Genomic DNA, 12,116 nt, shown 5'->3' on the forward strand with positions numbered 1-12,116 from the left:
AAAAATGGTGAGCTATTTACAGGAGCTTTAGTTGACCTATGACACATCCCAACTGCAACTATCCTTAGGGTAAGGCTGAAAAAAATGAGAATTTCCCCCACGCTGGCTGCTTCCTGTGAACTTCACCTCTCCTGTGAAGTGTGCTTGCTTTGGTTCCCTCTCTAGGGCCCTTGGTTAGTTGGTTTTATGTATTTTTCCAGCACTTATAGTTGTTACTGTGGGAGGATTTTTTTTTTTTTTTTTTGCCAGAAACAGAACTCTCGTTGGCGTATTTCCTATTTCCTTGATTTCTGTCTTCTTAAAATATTTTCTTCCTTCTATTTTGGGTTCAATTTATTCTTCTTTTTCTGATTTCTTAAGGCTGTAGAAGAAATCTTTGTTTTTTCTTCTCAAACACCTGAAACTATAAATCTTCCTTTAAGCACTCTTACTGATTCTATTTTTTCTTAAAATTTTAATATTGTGTCTGTCATGAATTACTTTGTGTTGCTTTTTATTTAAAAAAAAATTCCATTAAAATAGAATCTTGATTACTGAGTTTTTCAGCAACCCTTAAATGTTGCCCCTGAGGCAAATGTCTCCCTGTCTCACTCACCACACCCCAGTTTTATGGGAAGAACCAGTGGGGAACCACTTACCAGAGTGGGCAAGGGCCTGTGAGCCGCCCAGTTGGAAGGCCTGGCTCCAGAGACGGAATGCTACCCTGAGGCATGGCAGGCTAGGTCATGATGTCAGGACAGCCTTATGAGAGGTGGGTGGGAAATGGGAGAAGTTCCTTTATCTCCTTTACAAGGTGTGCAGCAGGGGTGTGGCTTCCTTCTTTGGGAACCCAGTATTCAAACCCCCAGGGAGACCATGCAGACGAGCAGGTGCAGAGGTTGTGGGGAGCATGTTTGGGTTCCAACCCCACAGCAGTGTCTAGGCATGCGTGTTTACAACTCCTGAAACCCCCATGTGTTAGAGTGCACTCTTTCAGCTTTGCCCTCTGCAGGTGGCTTGTGTTAATCAGCTCAGTTTGACCCTCTGCCTTATCACAAGGACAAACTCTGTGCATAAACTCTGGACAAGTTAGTGGGTGGCCACTGAACCATGCTTAGAGAGAATATTTTATGTTCTAAAATAGAAGTGTGGAGAATAGATTGGCAATATATCTATTCTCCACACATCTATTGAGAGAGCGATGGTGGCGGTGGCCGGAACTAAGCATGGGGAGACTAGAATGGGAGAGAAGAAGCTGACTTCAGAGCAATGCCAGGGGCAGCATGGTTAGGGATTGGTGATGAATTAGATACAGGTGGTGAGGGAGTGGGAAAAGGCAAGGTTAGCTTTCAGGTTTCCAGCACTGGATGAGGCGGTTTGGGGAGATAGGCAACACTTAAGAGCATTATCCTCAAAACAATGGGGTGTGACTGTTGACTCAGCAAAACAAAGCAAGTGTTGAGGACCTCAGCTTGTGGTCTGAGGGATGCCGAATCACACTGAGGCAACATATCTGAGTTGCTGGCTTGCCAAGGAAGGGTTTTCCCTAACCTTTTTAGTAGGAGATATAAAATAACGACAGTGGCAGACCCAGAATTATGAAATGCATCTAGAAATCAATTATTTTCAAGTATCTCAGTGCTATTGAGAAATCAGCAAGCTTTGTGACAGCAGTTGGGAGAGGAAGCCAGGTATATGATTAACTTGGAGAGGGCACAATTAGCCTCTGGCTATTTGGAAACCAGGTTTGAAAAGTCCTCTTGTTTATAAAATAGTAGAGGTAATTTCCAAGGAAGAATGTTCTTTGTTCTCTGCACTGAGAACCAGAAACTATCTCCAAAGGAGTGTCTACCGGCATAACTTCCATGTAGCTATGGTCAAACTAAAATGAAATGTCTGCTAGAAGTCAGCTTTTTCTGTCCGTTCTGCAGAAATGGGAAATTCAGGACAGTTACAGTAACCCAGAGAAAGCTTCTGTCTCTTCCAAAGCAAAGATTCTTCTAGTTTATTTATATGATTCTGATTAGTGGGAAGGTTGAAGAAGATCAACTGGTGATGAAATGGATGGGAAAAAATAACGTTATGGATTGAATTGTATCCCTTCAAAAAGATATGTTGAAACCCTAACCCCCCCAGTACCTTGGAATGTGACCTTATTTGGAAATAGGATCTTTAGAAAGGTAATCAAGTTAAAATGAGGTCGTTAGGGTGGTCCCTGATCCAATATGACTGGTGTCCTTATAAAAAGGGGGAAATTTGGACACAGCGACAGGCACAAAGGGAAGATGATGTGAGAACATACCATGTGCAGATGAAGACAGAGGTTAGGATGACGCTCTCATAAACCAAGGAGCTCCTGAGCCTCCTAGAAGCTGGGAAAGACCAGGGAAAACACTCCCCACAGGTGTCAGAGGGAGCATGGTCCTACAGACGCCTCGATTTCAGACTTTTCACCTCCAGGAATGTGATACAGTTTGTAGTTATTTGTCATGGCAGCCCTAGAAAAATACAAATAACATAGCTCTTTTAGGAATCTGCTTTTATTTCCTAGTACAATGTCCATTGCCAAATAAATACTCATGTGGTGACCACAACACTCTACAGACCTGTCTTGGAGATCCGGTGATTGCTAAAGTGACTGGGTAAATAACAAGTGATGCGAGAAACCGCTTCATCTGATGAAATGTGCACTTAAGGCTGTGATGATGTGCTGGCCTCCTGGCTGCCAATTCTTGCCCTGGGAAGCACTGAAACAGAAATTGTGGTTTCTGGCTCTGATTCCTACTGAGGAGAGATAAAGATGTTAGGAGCCATTGATTCCTTAGTGAGTGTACCTTGTCCAGGTTCAGCCCGCCACAAATCCGTCTTTCCAATGAGGAAGCCCTAATATTTTATACAGTTCCATTCATGTGTTGGCCAGCCTCTTTACACTTGAGTTCCAGCCTTCATTTTTCTGTCCCAGAAACAGGATTTTTGTCTTGCTTCCCTTCCTCTTGACTCCTACTAGGGATAGAGTCCTGCCCTTGATTTGAAGGCCCTGGGGCTGGGTCTCTACTCCTGAAGTCCTACTTCCTTGATCTCCATCCTGTGTTGTGGATTCATTCTCCACTTCTCTCCTATTTGCCCTCTTTATTTATCTGCTTGTGAAATGAAGAGGTTTGTAGGCAGATCTTCCCTAGTGCCAAGAGCAATCTGTTAGAACATCTTTCTAGAGTCAGCTTCTAAGGACCCGCTTGTTCTCATCCTGCGTTTCTAGCTTTTCTTGGTGTCTGGGTCTTGAGCCTTCCTGCCCCAGGCATGATCATTGTAATAGCAGTGACTGCATGCACTGGGGCCACTCACCTGCTCCCTCTAGGCCCCGGAAGCTCAGCATTGGATTCCAGCCACCTCCACTGATTCTGAAGTGTTTGCTTGTCTCTACAAAGCTCTCTTTGTGTCTTGACTCAATCAACCAAGACCTTAAAGTGATTACCTACTTAGAGTTTCTCTGAGACGCCCAGTACAAATCCTTACAAATAAGCTCTTCAGAACTCAGCAAAATATTCAGTTGAAAGCTCACTGCTGTATCCACAACAGGTGGTACACTGGCAAAATCCTTTATTATTTGCATTGCTGCTCTTTGGTGTGAATTCAATGCCTGCAAGTTTTCTGTGGTGACACCGCAATTCAACCATGGCTTTTTTTCACTTGGTGAAAACACTTGGCACCAAGCAAATGCCGCTTTGGCTCCAAGAGCATCAGCCACCAAATCACCTATGCTTTTTTGGATGCAGCCACCTGGGAGGCAGGACAGAACACAGAGAAGAAACCAGGCTTTTATGTTGACCACTCCTGGCTTTACGCCTTGGTAGATGGGTAACTGAACAAATTACTTAACTTTTCTGAGCCTGGTATGACACACTTGTAATGAATGTGAGGACTTTAGAACTGAATGCTTGTTCACCTAGACTTTTCTGTAGGATTTCTTAATCTTAGTCACCCCATGTCTAGTCTTTGGTCAACGATTTGTCCCTACTTAGATGAACAGCACGGCTGTAGATTCTGTCTTGATGAGTGGCATTCTTACTCCTCTGCCCTTTCCTTTTGGATTGATTGCTTCATATCATCTCTACCTTCAAGATATTTATCTGATGTTCCAGACCCTTTGAAGCATGTTAGGCCTTCAGGCAGTTCACCCAGCCTCCCAGCCTTTCAGCCTCATGGTTTCACCTGAGTGATCTATTCTGCCATCACTTTTGCCCTGACTTTGATCCATCTCCTGTGGAAATCTGCTCCACCAGGAGATTTCCATGTCGTAATTTAGGAGATAAAACACTAGACCAGATGGAAAAGATCCAGACTCGGCCTGGTGGCTCATGCCTGTAATCCCAACTTTTTGGGAGGCCAACGTGGGAAGATCACTTGAGCTTGAGAGTTTGACACCAGCCTGAGAAACATAGTGAGACCTCATCTCTACAAAAAAAGTAAAAAATTAGCCAGGCATGGTGGTGTGCACCTGCAGGCCCAGGTACTCGGGAGGCTGAGGTGGGAGGATTGCTTGAGCCTGGGAATTTGTTGCAGTTACCCATGATTGTGCCACCTCACTCCAGCCCAGGTAACAGTGAGACCCTGTCTCAAAAAAAAAAAGAGAAGAAAAGAAAAGAAAAAGAAAAAGAAGGAAAAGACCCAGATTACCACCAATGGCTCACTCAGTCACACTGAAAGTGACGTCAGCGAGCTGTAGGGTCTTCTGCAAAGTGTAGATAACTGCATGAGTCCTTCTACCTTTTCACTGGGTATGACAGGGACTATGGAATATTTGAAGTTGTTTTTAGCATTCAGAATCCTACAAGTGTGAATATTGTTTGCTCTCTGCATATCTAAGATGTGACCAGATGTCATGAGACTAGTGTGTGTGTGTGCACGCGTGAGTGTGGCTGGTGTGAGCAGAAGCAGCATGCTGGCAACAGGACATGCCACAACACATTTGAACACGTAGCAGGTCAGCCAGACTTACTGTGGGAGCAGGGGTAAAGAGAAGCACACTGCTCTGGGCTTCTGTGAAGCTCTGAGTCTGTTGGTCATGGTGGACTTCTTTATTACAGATCTTTAAATCACCTCTGGGTGGGGACGTTAAACAGAGTTTACAGAGAGGTATACTGTCCAGAGCAAGTACAACTGCTGAGAGAGTAGATTTTAAATGCTCTCACTACAAAAAAAAACAAATATGTGAGGTGACAGATATGTCATTAGCTTGACATAATTATTCTAAAATGTGTACATGTATTAATATATATAATTATTACTTGTTAATGTAAGATAAATATGGGCTGGGCATGGTGGCTCATGCCTGTAATCCCAGCACTTTAGGAAGCCAACATGGGCTTATCACTTGAGGTCAGGAGTCCGAGATCAGCCTGGCCAACATGGCGAAACCCCGTCTCTACTAAGAATGCAAAAATTACCTGGGTGTGGTGGTGGACGCCTCTAATCTCAGCTACTTGGGAGGCTGAGGCTGGAGAATCACTTGAACCTGGGAGACAGAGGTTGCAGTGAGCCGAGATCACACCACTGCACTTTATCCTGGGAGATAAGAGTGAAACTTCATCTCAAAAAATAAAAATAAAAAAAAATTTTAATGTGAACAAAATCTTGAAAAGAGTAAGAGTTTTTTGGCAGACTCAGTAGAGGCAAACTGAGAAAGATGCAGAAAGCAGCCCTTAGGATGGGTGAAAACACATTTGGGTCACTCAAATACCCTAGCAGCTAAGATTATCACGCAGGTGTTAAATTCCAGTAAAGGAATACAGTAATTTAGAAAATAATCACTTGAACAAAGCAAGAGTTTCTGGGAAGAATATGGACTTTTGCATGAAAAATTAAACCATTAAAGTTGTCTAACATTCATGAAGACCAGATTTCTGAGAAGGGAAATTATGCCTGCCAGGATGTTGTGTATACAGCCCAGAGACAGAGCTTCCCATGTTGCTATGACAAATTCCCTTATTCTCTGCCCCAAGGACATGGTGTGGTGAAAGCAATGCTGTCTTACTACTTGGATATGGTTAGCTCAGTTTTCAGCCAAGGTCACCCCAGAAGGACAAGCGATGCTTGAGATATTGGGGTAGAAAATAATACTTGTCTGAAAACTTCCAAGCAAATTAAAATTAACAAAATGTGTCCCACTGGCTAGCATCATGACTGTGTTTCAGATTACTGTGCACTTTCTGGAAAACATTTTGCCTTTTTGTTCAAAGAGTATCCTCAGCATTGACCACCTGCTAGCTGCACCAGCCTTGTTTATTTCCATCTGTCACATGCTCACTCCAAGGACAAAGCCTGGCCACCCCTGAGAAGATTACAAAGAGTGAGCAGAGACTCCGAAGGAGAGGGCTCTAAAAGAGACACTCTGGAATGTTCGGAGCTGTGGCAACTACCTGGTTGCATGTAGCTATAGTTTTCTCAGGAAACTTCTTGGAGGATAACAACTGCTGTTCTGGATGCATACCTCAGCTACGTGGATTTTCGTTAGACGTGCTGCTTTATAGTCACGCCCATACTAATGCCTGTAGGACTTAGGCAATGAAGTGTTTTCTTTCTTTTAATCCATCCAAGTAAAGGAGCGATGGCACAGAAGGCACTTTGGTAAGGGTTGCAGTGCTGAAAGGGTGTTTGTTATGAAATGGTTGCTTGACTTTAATCATCGACTGAAATGAAATGATCGCTCTGGAATAGGAGAGCATCAGGTACAAAAAGAGAGATGAGGCTGAGTGCCGTGGCTCACGCCTGTAATCCTAACTACTTGGGAGGCTGGAATGGGCAGATCACTTGAGGTCAGGAGTTTGAGACCCGCCTGGCCAACATGGTGAAAACCCATCTCGACTAAAAATTTAAAAATTAGCCAGGCACGGTGGCACACACCTGTAATCCCAGATACTTGGGAGGCTGAGGTGGGAGAAGCACCTGTGGAGGCGGAGATTGCAGTGAGCCACTGCACTCTAGCCTGAGTAACGGAGGGAGACTCTGTCTCTAAAAAAAAAAAAAAATAGTAGAGATGAGGCAGGGATTTCATTTTCTATTTGGTGATTAGAAAAGAAGCAAAATACATTTCTTTAGGTATTGATATACAATAACACCTTGATAAGTTTTTAGGACCTGGTCATTCCCACATTATTGTGGTTGCCATCGCTGTAAAAGGTTATTTCAAATAGGTTCACCTCTGAACTTTCTAAGGACATATGAGATTTCCAATTGTCAGAGCACCACTATAACATCATTACCATTCCAGTGAAACAAAAAGAAACTCAAAGCTGTAAAATTAGCATTAATGTATTTGCCATTGTGTCACAGGTTACAGTAATTCCATATGTCAGAAGAGAGAAAAAAAAAAGGTGATGGAGACACACGTGAAAATAAAGGATTTGACAAATAGAGGGATGAATTCATAGCATACGAAAGTACATATTTAAAGCTGTTTGGTCATTGTATGATTGGGTTCAGGGGTGACAGCGCATACACAGTTAGAGTAAGACTTCCAATAGGTACCAAATAGTAGCTCAGTCTGGAGAAACACAAGTCACCATTCTGCTAGAGCAAATCCAAGCTTGAGACTAGTTTAAGAACCATGGGAAAGCAAGGACATACATCTTGCAGCACTGTCTAAGGGTCAGGTGTGGTTTTATATAGAGCAAGAGACCAAAGTGTGATCAAGATTTTGGTAAGTACACACTGCCAGGAGTGACAAGTAGTGGGATTGCTTGTAAAATCTGCATGTCGTTTGGGATTTTCATCACCATAACGGTCCCATGAATTTCACTAAGTAGTATTTTGGAGTCTTGGGAGTCGGTCCTTCTGGAATGGAGATTCTGTTTACAAAAACCTTCTTTTGTAACTTACAATTCCATGACACTCTACAGAAATGATTCCTAAATAATGCATCCAAGTCAGCTGCTGTCCTGCCTGTCTCCTGGCTGCTATTTAATACTTCATGTCAGCACACAAATACAGCTTCCTTTTGTGATCTGGAGGTTTGTTTTTGTAAAAAGCCCCTGTTACAGTCATACTTCCTGTAATGATTTGATTTAATACGACATCCTTAATCCTGAGATTTGATTGCAAATGAAAGAATGCAGCTAAAACTACAGTGAATGAAAAAAATCTTTCCTTTGAACTTCCTTCCAATCACCTTCTTGGAAGCTCTTTGCTCTTCTATAATATTAAGTAAATTTGCATAAAGTAACAGTAAGCTGAGAGGTCACGCATTTCCTAACTTAGAGTCAACAACTTCTGATTTTTTTTTTTTTTTTTTTTGAGATGGAGTCTCACTCTGTGGCCCAGGCTGGAGTGCAGTGACATGATTTTGGCTCACTGTCACCTCCACCTCTCTGGTTAAAGCAATTCCTTGCCTTAGCCTCCTGAGCAGCAGGGATTACAGGCGCCCGCCACTATGCCCAGCTAATTTTTGTATTTTTTTTAGTAGAGACGAGGTTTTACCATCTTGGCCAGGCTGGTCTTGAACTCCTGACCTTGTGATCCACCCACCTCAGCCCCCCAAAGTGCTGGGATTACAGGCGTTAGCCACCACGCCTGGCCTAATTTTTTTTTTTAAAGGAAATAGATACACTATAATCAATTATAGCAATTCCCTTGGAGTCTATATTTGAATAGATCTAACTTTTATTTACTTAAATATTTTCGAGGATGAAATTAGAAATTTTAAGTATGTGGGAAGGCATGGACTAGATAAGATTTGGCCTTGAATAAAGATAAAATTATAGCTAAGTACTATATCATGTGGCAAGGATTGCTAACTGAACAAAACTTGGTGATGGACTTTTAGGAGGACTCTTTTGTAACATGATAAGCCTAATTCTTCAGCTGGGGCTTGAGAATCTGGGCTCCTGTGCACCCACGTGGAGGGTGACTTTGAACCCATCTTTCTAGGGTGATGCCCCAGGGAAGACCATCCCTCCCTATGGGGGCTCAGACCATGCTCGCTGCTCCACACTGCACACAGAAGTGTTGAAGACTGGGTTCCCTGTGTTCAGCTGAAATTTTCTCTTGCTAATTGGGCAAGCCAGGGAAATATGTTTCTGGAATACTCCCTGCCTCTGCTACTAGTTCTGTATATATCATAAACTCCAAATAAAGAAGCATGTGTTTGTTTCTCTTCTAGAAATGGGCATAGTTTGGGATTATGTGAACACATATTCTGCACATACAGGGTGCCTGGCAGCCCTAGCTCTCTGGCATTCTATTCTGGTTACATAGCCTTTACCTACATATATGACTTTCTTGGCTTTTATACTCATGTATCACCTCTGTCCTTTGACTTCCACCATCCATTCTTGTAATTTTTATATATTTTTTTCTTTTTTTTTAAGACAGAATCTCACTCTGTCATCAGACTGGAGTGTAGTGGCACGATATTGGCTCACTGCGGCCTCCCCCTCTTGGGTTCAAGCAATTCTCCTGCCTCAGCCTCCTGAGTAGCTGGGACTACAGGCACGTACCACCACGTTTGGCTAAGTTTTGCATTTTTAGTAGAGATGGGGTTTCACCATGTTAACCAGGATGGTCTCCATCTCTTGACCTCATGATCCTGACCTCTCAGCCTCTCAAAGTGCTGGGATTACAGGCATGAGCCACTGCACCCGGCCTTTTATTAGCTATTAACTATCAACTCCAATCAACCGCCTTCTCTTGGTCTTCTGTTTTTTTGCACTGCCAACATACCAATTGAAAAGTAAAAATTCCTGTTCTCCATATGTGGATATCTGAATGTCCACAAATTCCTAATTTGAATTGATTATTTTTTAACCCACCAATCTATTTGACTTAATAGAATCAGCAGCAAATATGAAGAAACCATCAACACATGTGATGTTGAAAAGAAATTGGGTGATGAGGCCCAGAGGGTTAAGGTGAAGTGAAGTGGCCGAAGCTCTAGTTTTGCCTCATGTCTTTTTAAAAAGTATTTAGTGGAAAAACTTTGGGAAAACATCCGTTAGTTTTTCTTAGAAGTCTAGGGGAATTGCTCCTTCTGGGAAGCCAAAAGTCCCGACGTAGTGGCTCACTCCTGTAATCCCAGCACTTTGGGAGGCTGAGGCAGGCGGATCACGAGGTCAGGAGTTTGAGACCAGCATGGCTAATTTGGTGAAGACCCATCTCTACTAAAAATACAAAAATTAGCCAGGCGTAGTGGTGGGTGCCTATAATCCCAGCTACTTGGGAGGCTGAGGCATGAGAATTACTTGAATCCAGGAGGTGGAGGTTGCAATGAGCCAAGATCGCACCATTACACTCCAGCCTGGGCAACAAGAGTGAAACTGTCTCAGAAAACAAACAAACAACAAAACAAAAAACAGAGTTTACTGACACTGACACATGCTAGTAGTTTAAGAAGGCAAATAACTCCTTATTCTTTAAAATCCAATTAATTTCTAATCATACAATTTTATTGCAAATTCTAACTCTGGAGACTCTAATACTACTCAGAAGTCACATAAGTTTTGAGAGCAGAAAATCACTCATTGCTTTCCACAGATCCCAGGATTGACTGGGACGTCACTTTGATTAAAGATAAAGTGAAGTTCACAAAGGGTAAAGTGCATGCAATTAATCATTTAAGTGAATGTTGAGCTTTAGACTTTCAAGTGTAGTCTTCCCCAAGGGAAGAAAATTAAGAGCATCTTTTACCTACCCAGAGTCTAACAACCAGAGACTGGATTTCTAGTGCACACCACAGAACTTGGAAATCAAGACTGGAAATGCTAATACCTTTCAGTTTAAAAAAATATATCACATCATGGAAAGCTATGATAAAACTAGTTATTTCAAATATGTAATTGGCGAAGGAAAGTCTAGCAAGAACAAAAGTCAAAACTGAGAGTCTGAGAGCCTTCGCTGTGGCATGTGGTCAAATGTCTGACCTTTTGCACATCATGACAGCGTACAGAACCAAACCTTGTTAAAGGCCTAGTGCTTTCAATTTTCTTTTCCTTTCTCTTCTTCTCCCTCCAGGTGAGACATGTATACTGAAGACTCAAACAAAAGACAGAATAATACTAGAGTAGAAATGCCACTGTTTTTTTTTTCATACTGGAGTAGAAATGCCACCTTAAAAATGTATCTTCATTTACTTTTCGATAAAATTGAAATCACAGTCCATTAAAATTGGGAAATTTAATTCAAATAAAAATCCAACAAAATAGTTGTTTTGATTTATCTAAATATCTGGTTCATTAATTCATGGCATTTTTCGACCTTAAACCAGCTCTTTAGCTTTCTGGACACTCTACTTTGTGTTGTAATTTCCCCATGATGAAAAAGGGAGCCAATGCATGACTCCCAACCCCATCCCAAAGGAGTGGAGTTGGGTGACTCAGTGCTTTGCTGCCCAGAGTCGCTGTCTGCCAGGCACCATGTGAGCGCCGTCTGTTTTATTACTGAATAAGACATGGCTTGTGGAGCACACTGATTTACTGCTGTTGACTCTGTGGTTTCTCAAATGGAACACAACGTTTTTTAATGGTCTCATTGAGAAAACCTAACACATTAGAAATGTTTCAAAATTCAAAAGCCTTTTTGGGTCAGGAATACTCCACTACTTTGGCTCCGCCTTAGTTGGGTATTGAGGGTGAATCTGTTTCAAGCAGAAGACTGACCAGACATAACAAATGAAGTTTGCTACCTAAATCCTTTGTTAACGTGGTAACATGAAAGTATTATGCACAAAGTAATGATAGTTAAGGGGCCAGGAAAATGGTAAGCTTCAAACCAGATACAGCTTCAGAGCTGTTTATTGAATCTTAAAATATGATTTATTGACTTACATAGATTTTTCAGACACTCTTAAAAACCAGACAGATATTTAGATAAATTGAAACAACTATTTTGTTTGATTTTTATTTGAATTACATTTCTAATTTTAACAGACTGTGATTTCTTTTTTTTTTTTCTTTTTTTTTTTTTTTTTTTGAGACGGAGTTTCGCTCTTGTTACCCAGGCTGGAGTGCAATGGCGCGATCTTGGCTCACCGCCACCTCGGCCTCCCGAGTTCAGGCAATTCTCCTGCCTCAGCCTCCTGAGTCGCTGGGATTACAGGCATGTACCACCATGCCCAGCTAATTTTTTGTATTTTTAGTAGAGACGAGGTT

The 12,116-nt window shown here is 42.1% G+C and overlaps 1 protein-coding gene across 5 annotated transcripts in view; it reads right to left on the bottom strand.

The window, feature by feature from the left end:
- Positions 1-2,500: 2,500 nt before the first annotated feature.
- The window catches only part of KCNJ15 (potassium inwardly rectifying channel subfamily J member 15), a 54,304-nt gene continuing 44,688 nt past the window's right edge, over positions 2,501-12,116 (bottom strand). Inside the window, exons 1-3 of one of the 5 annotated variants that reach the window (XR_004268587.1) lie at positions 5,424-5,465; positions 4,976-5,078; positions 2,501-2,763 (exon numbers count right to left, since the gene is read on the bottom strand). The gene's annotated coding sequence lies outside the window, so the exon portion shown is untranslated. Of the gene's footprint in view, positions 2,764-4,975; positions 5,079-5,423; positions 5,466-5,501; positions 5,542-12,116 lie in introns of those variants that run through there. The other 4 variants (XR_004268588.1, XR_004268586.1, XR_004268589.1 and 1 more) reach the window with 4 other exon arrangements.

Source organism: Sapajus apella, unplaced genomic scaffold (genome assembly GCF_009761245.1).
Source record: "Sapajus apella isolate SASKATOON/1434 unplaced genomic scaffold, GSC_monkey_1.0 scaffold8, whole genome shotgun sequence".
Classification (NCBI taxonomy): Eukaryota; Metazoa; Chordata; class Mammalia; order Primates; family Cebidae; genus Sapajus; species Sapajus apella.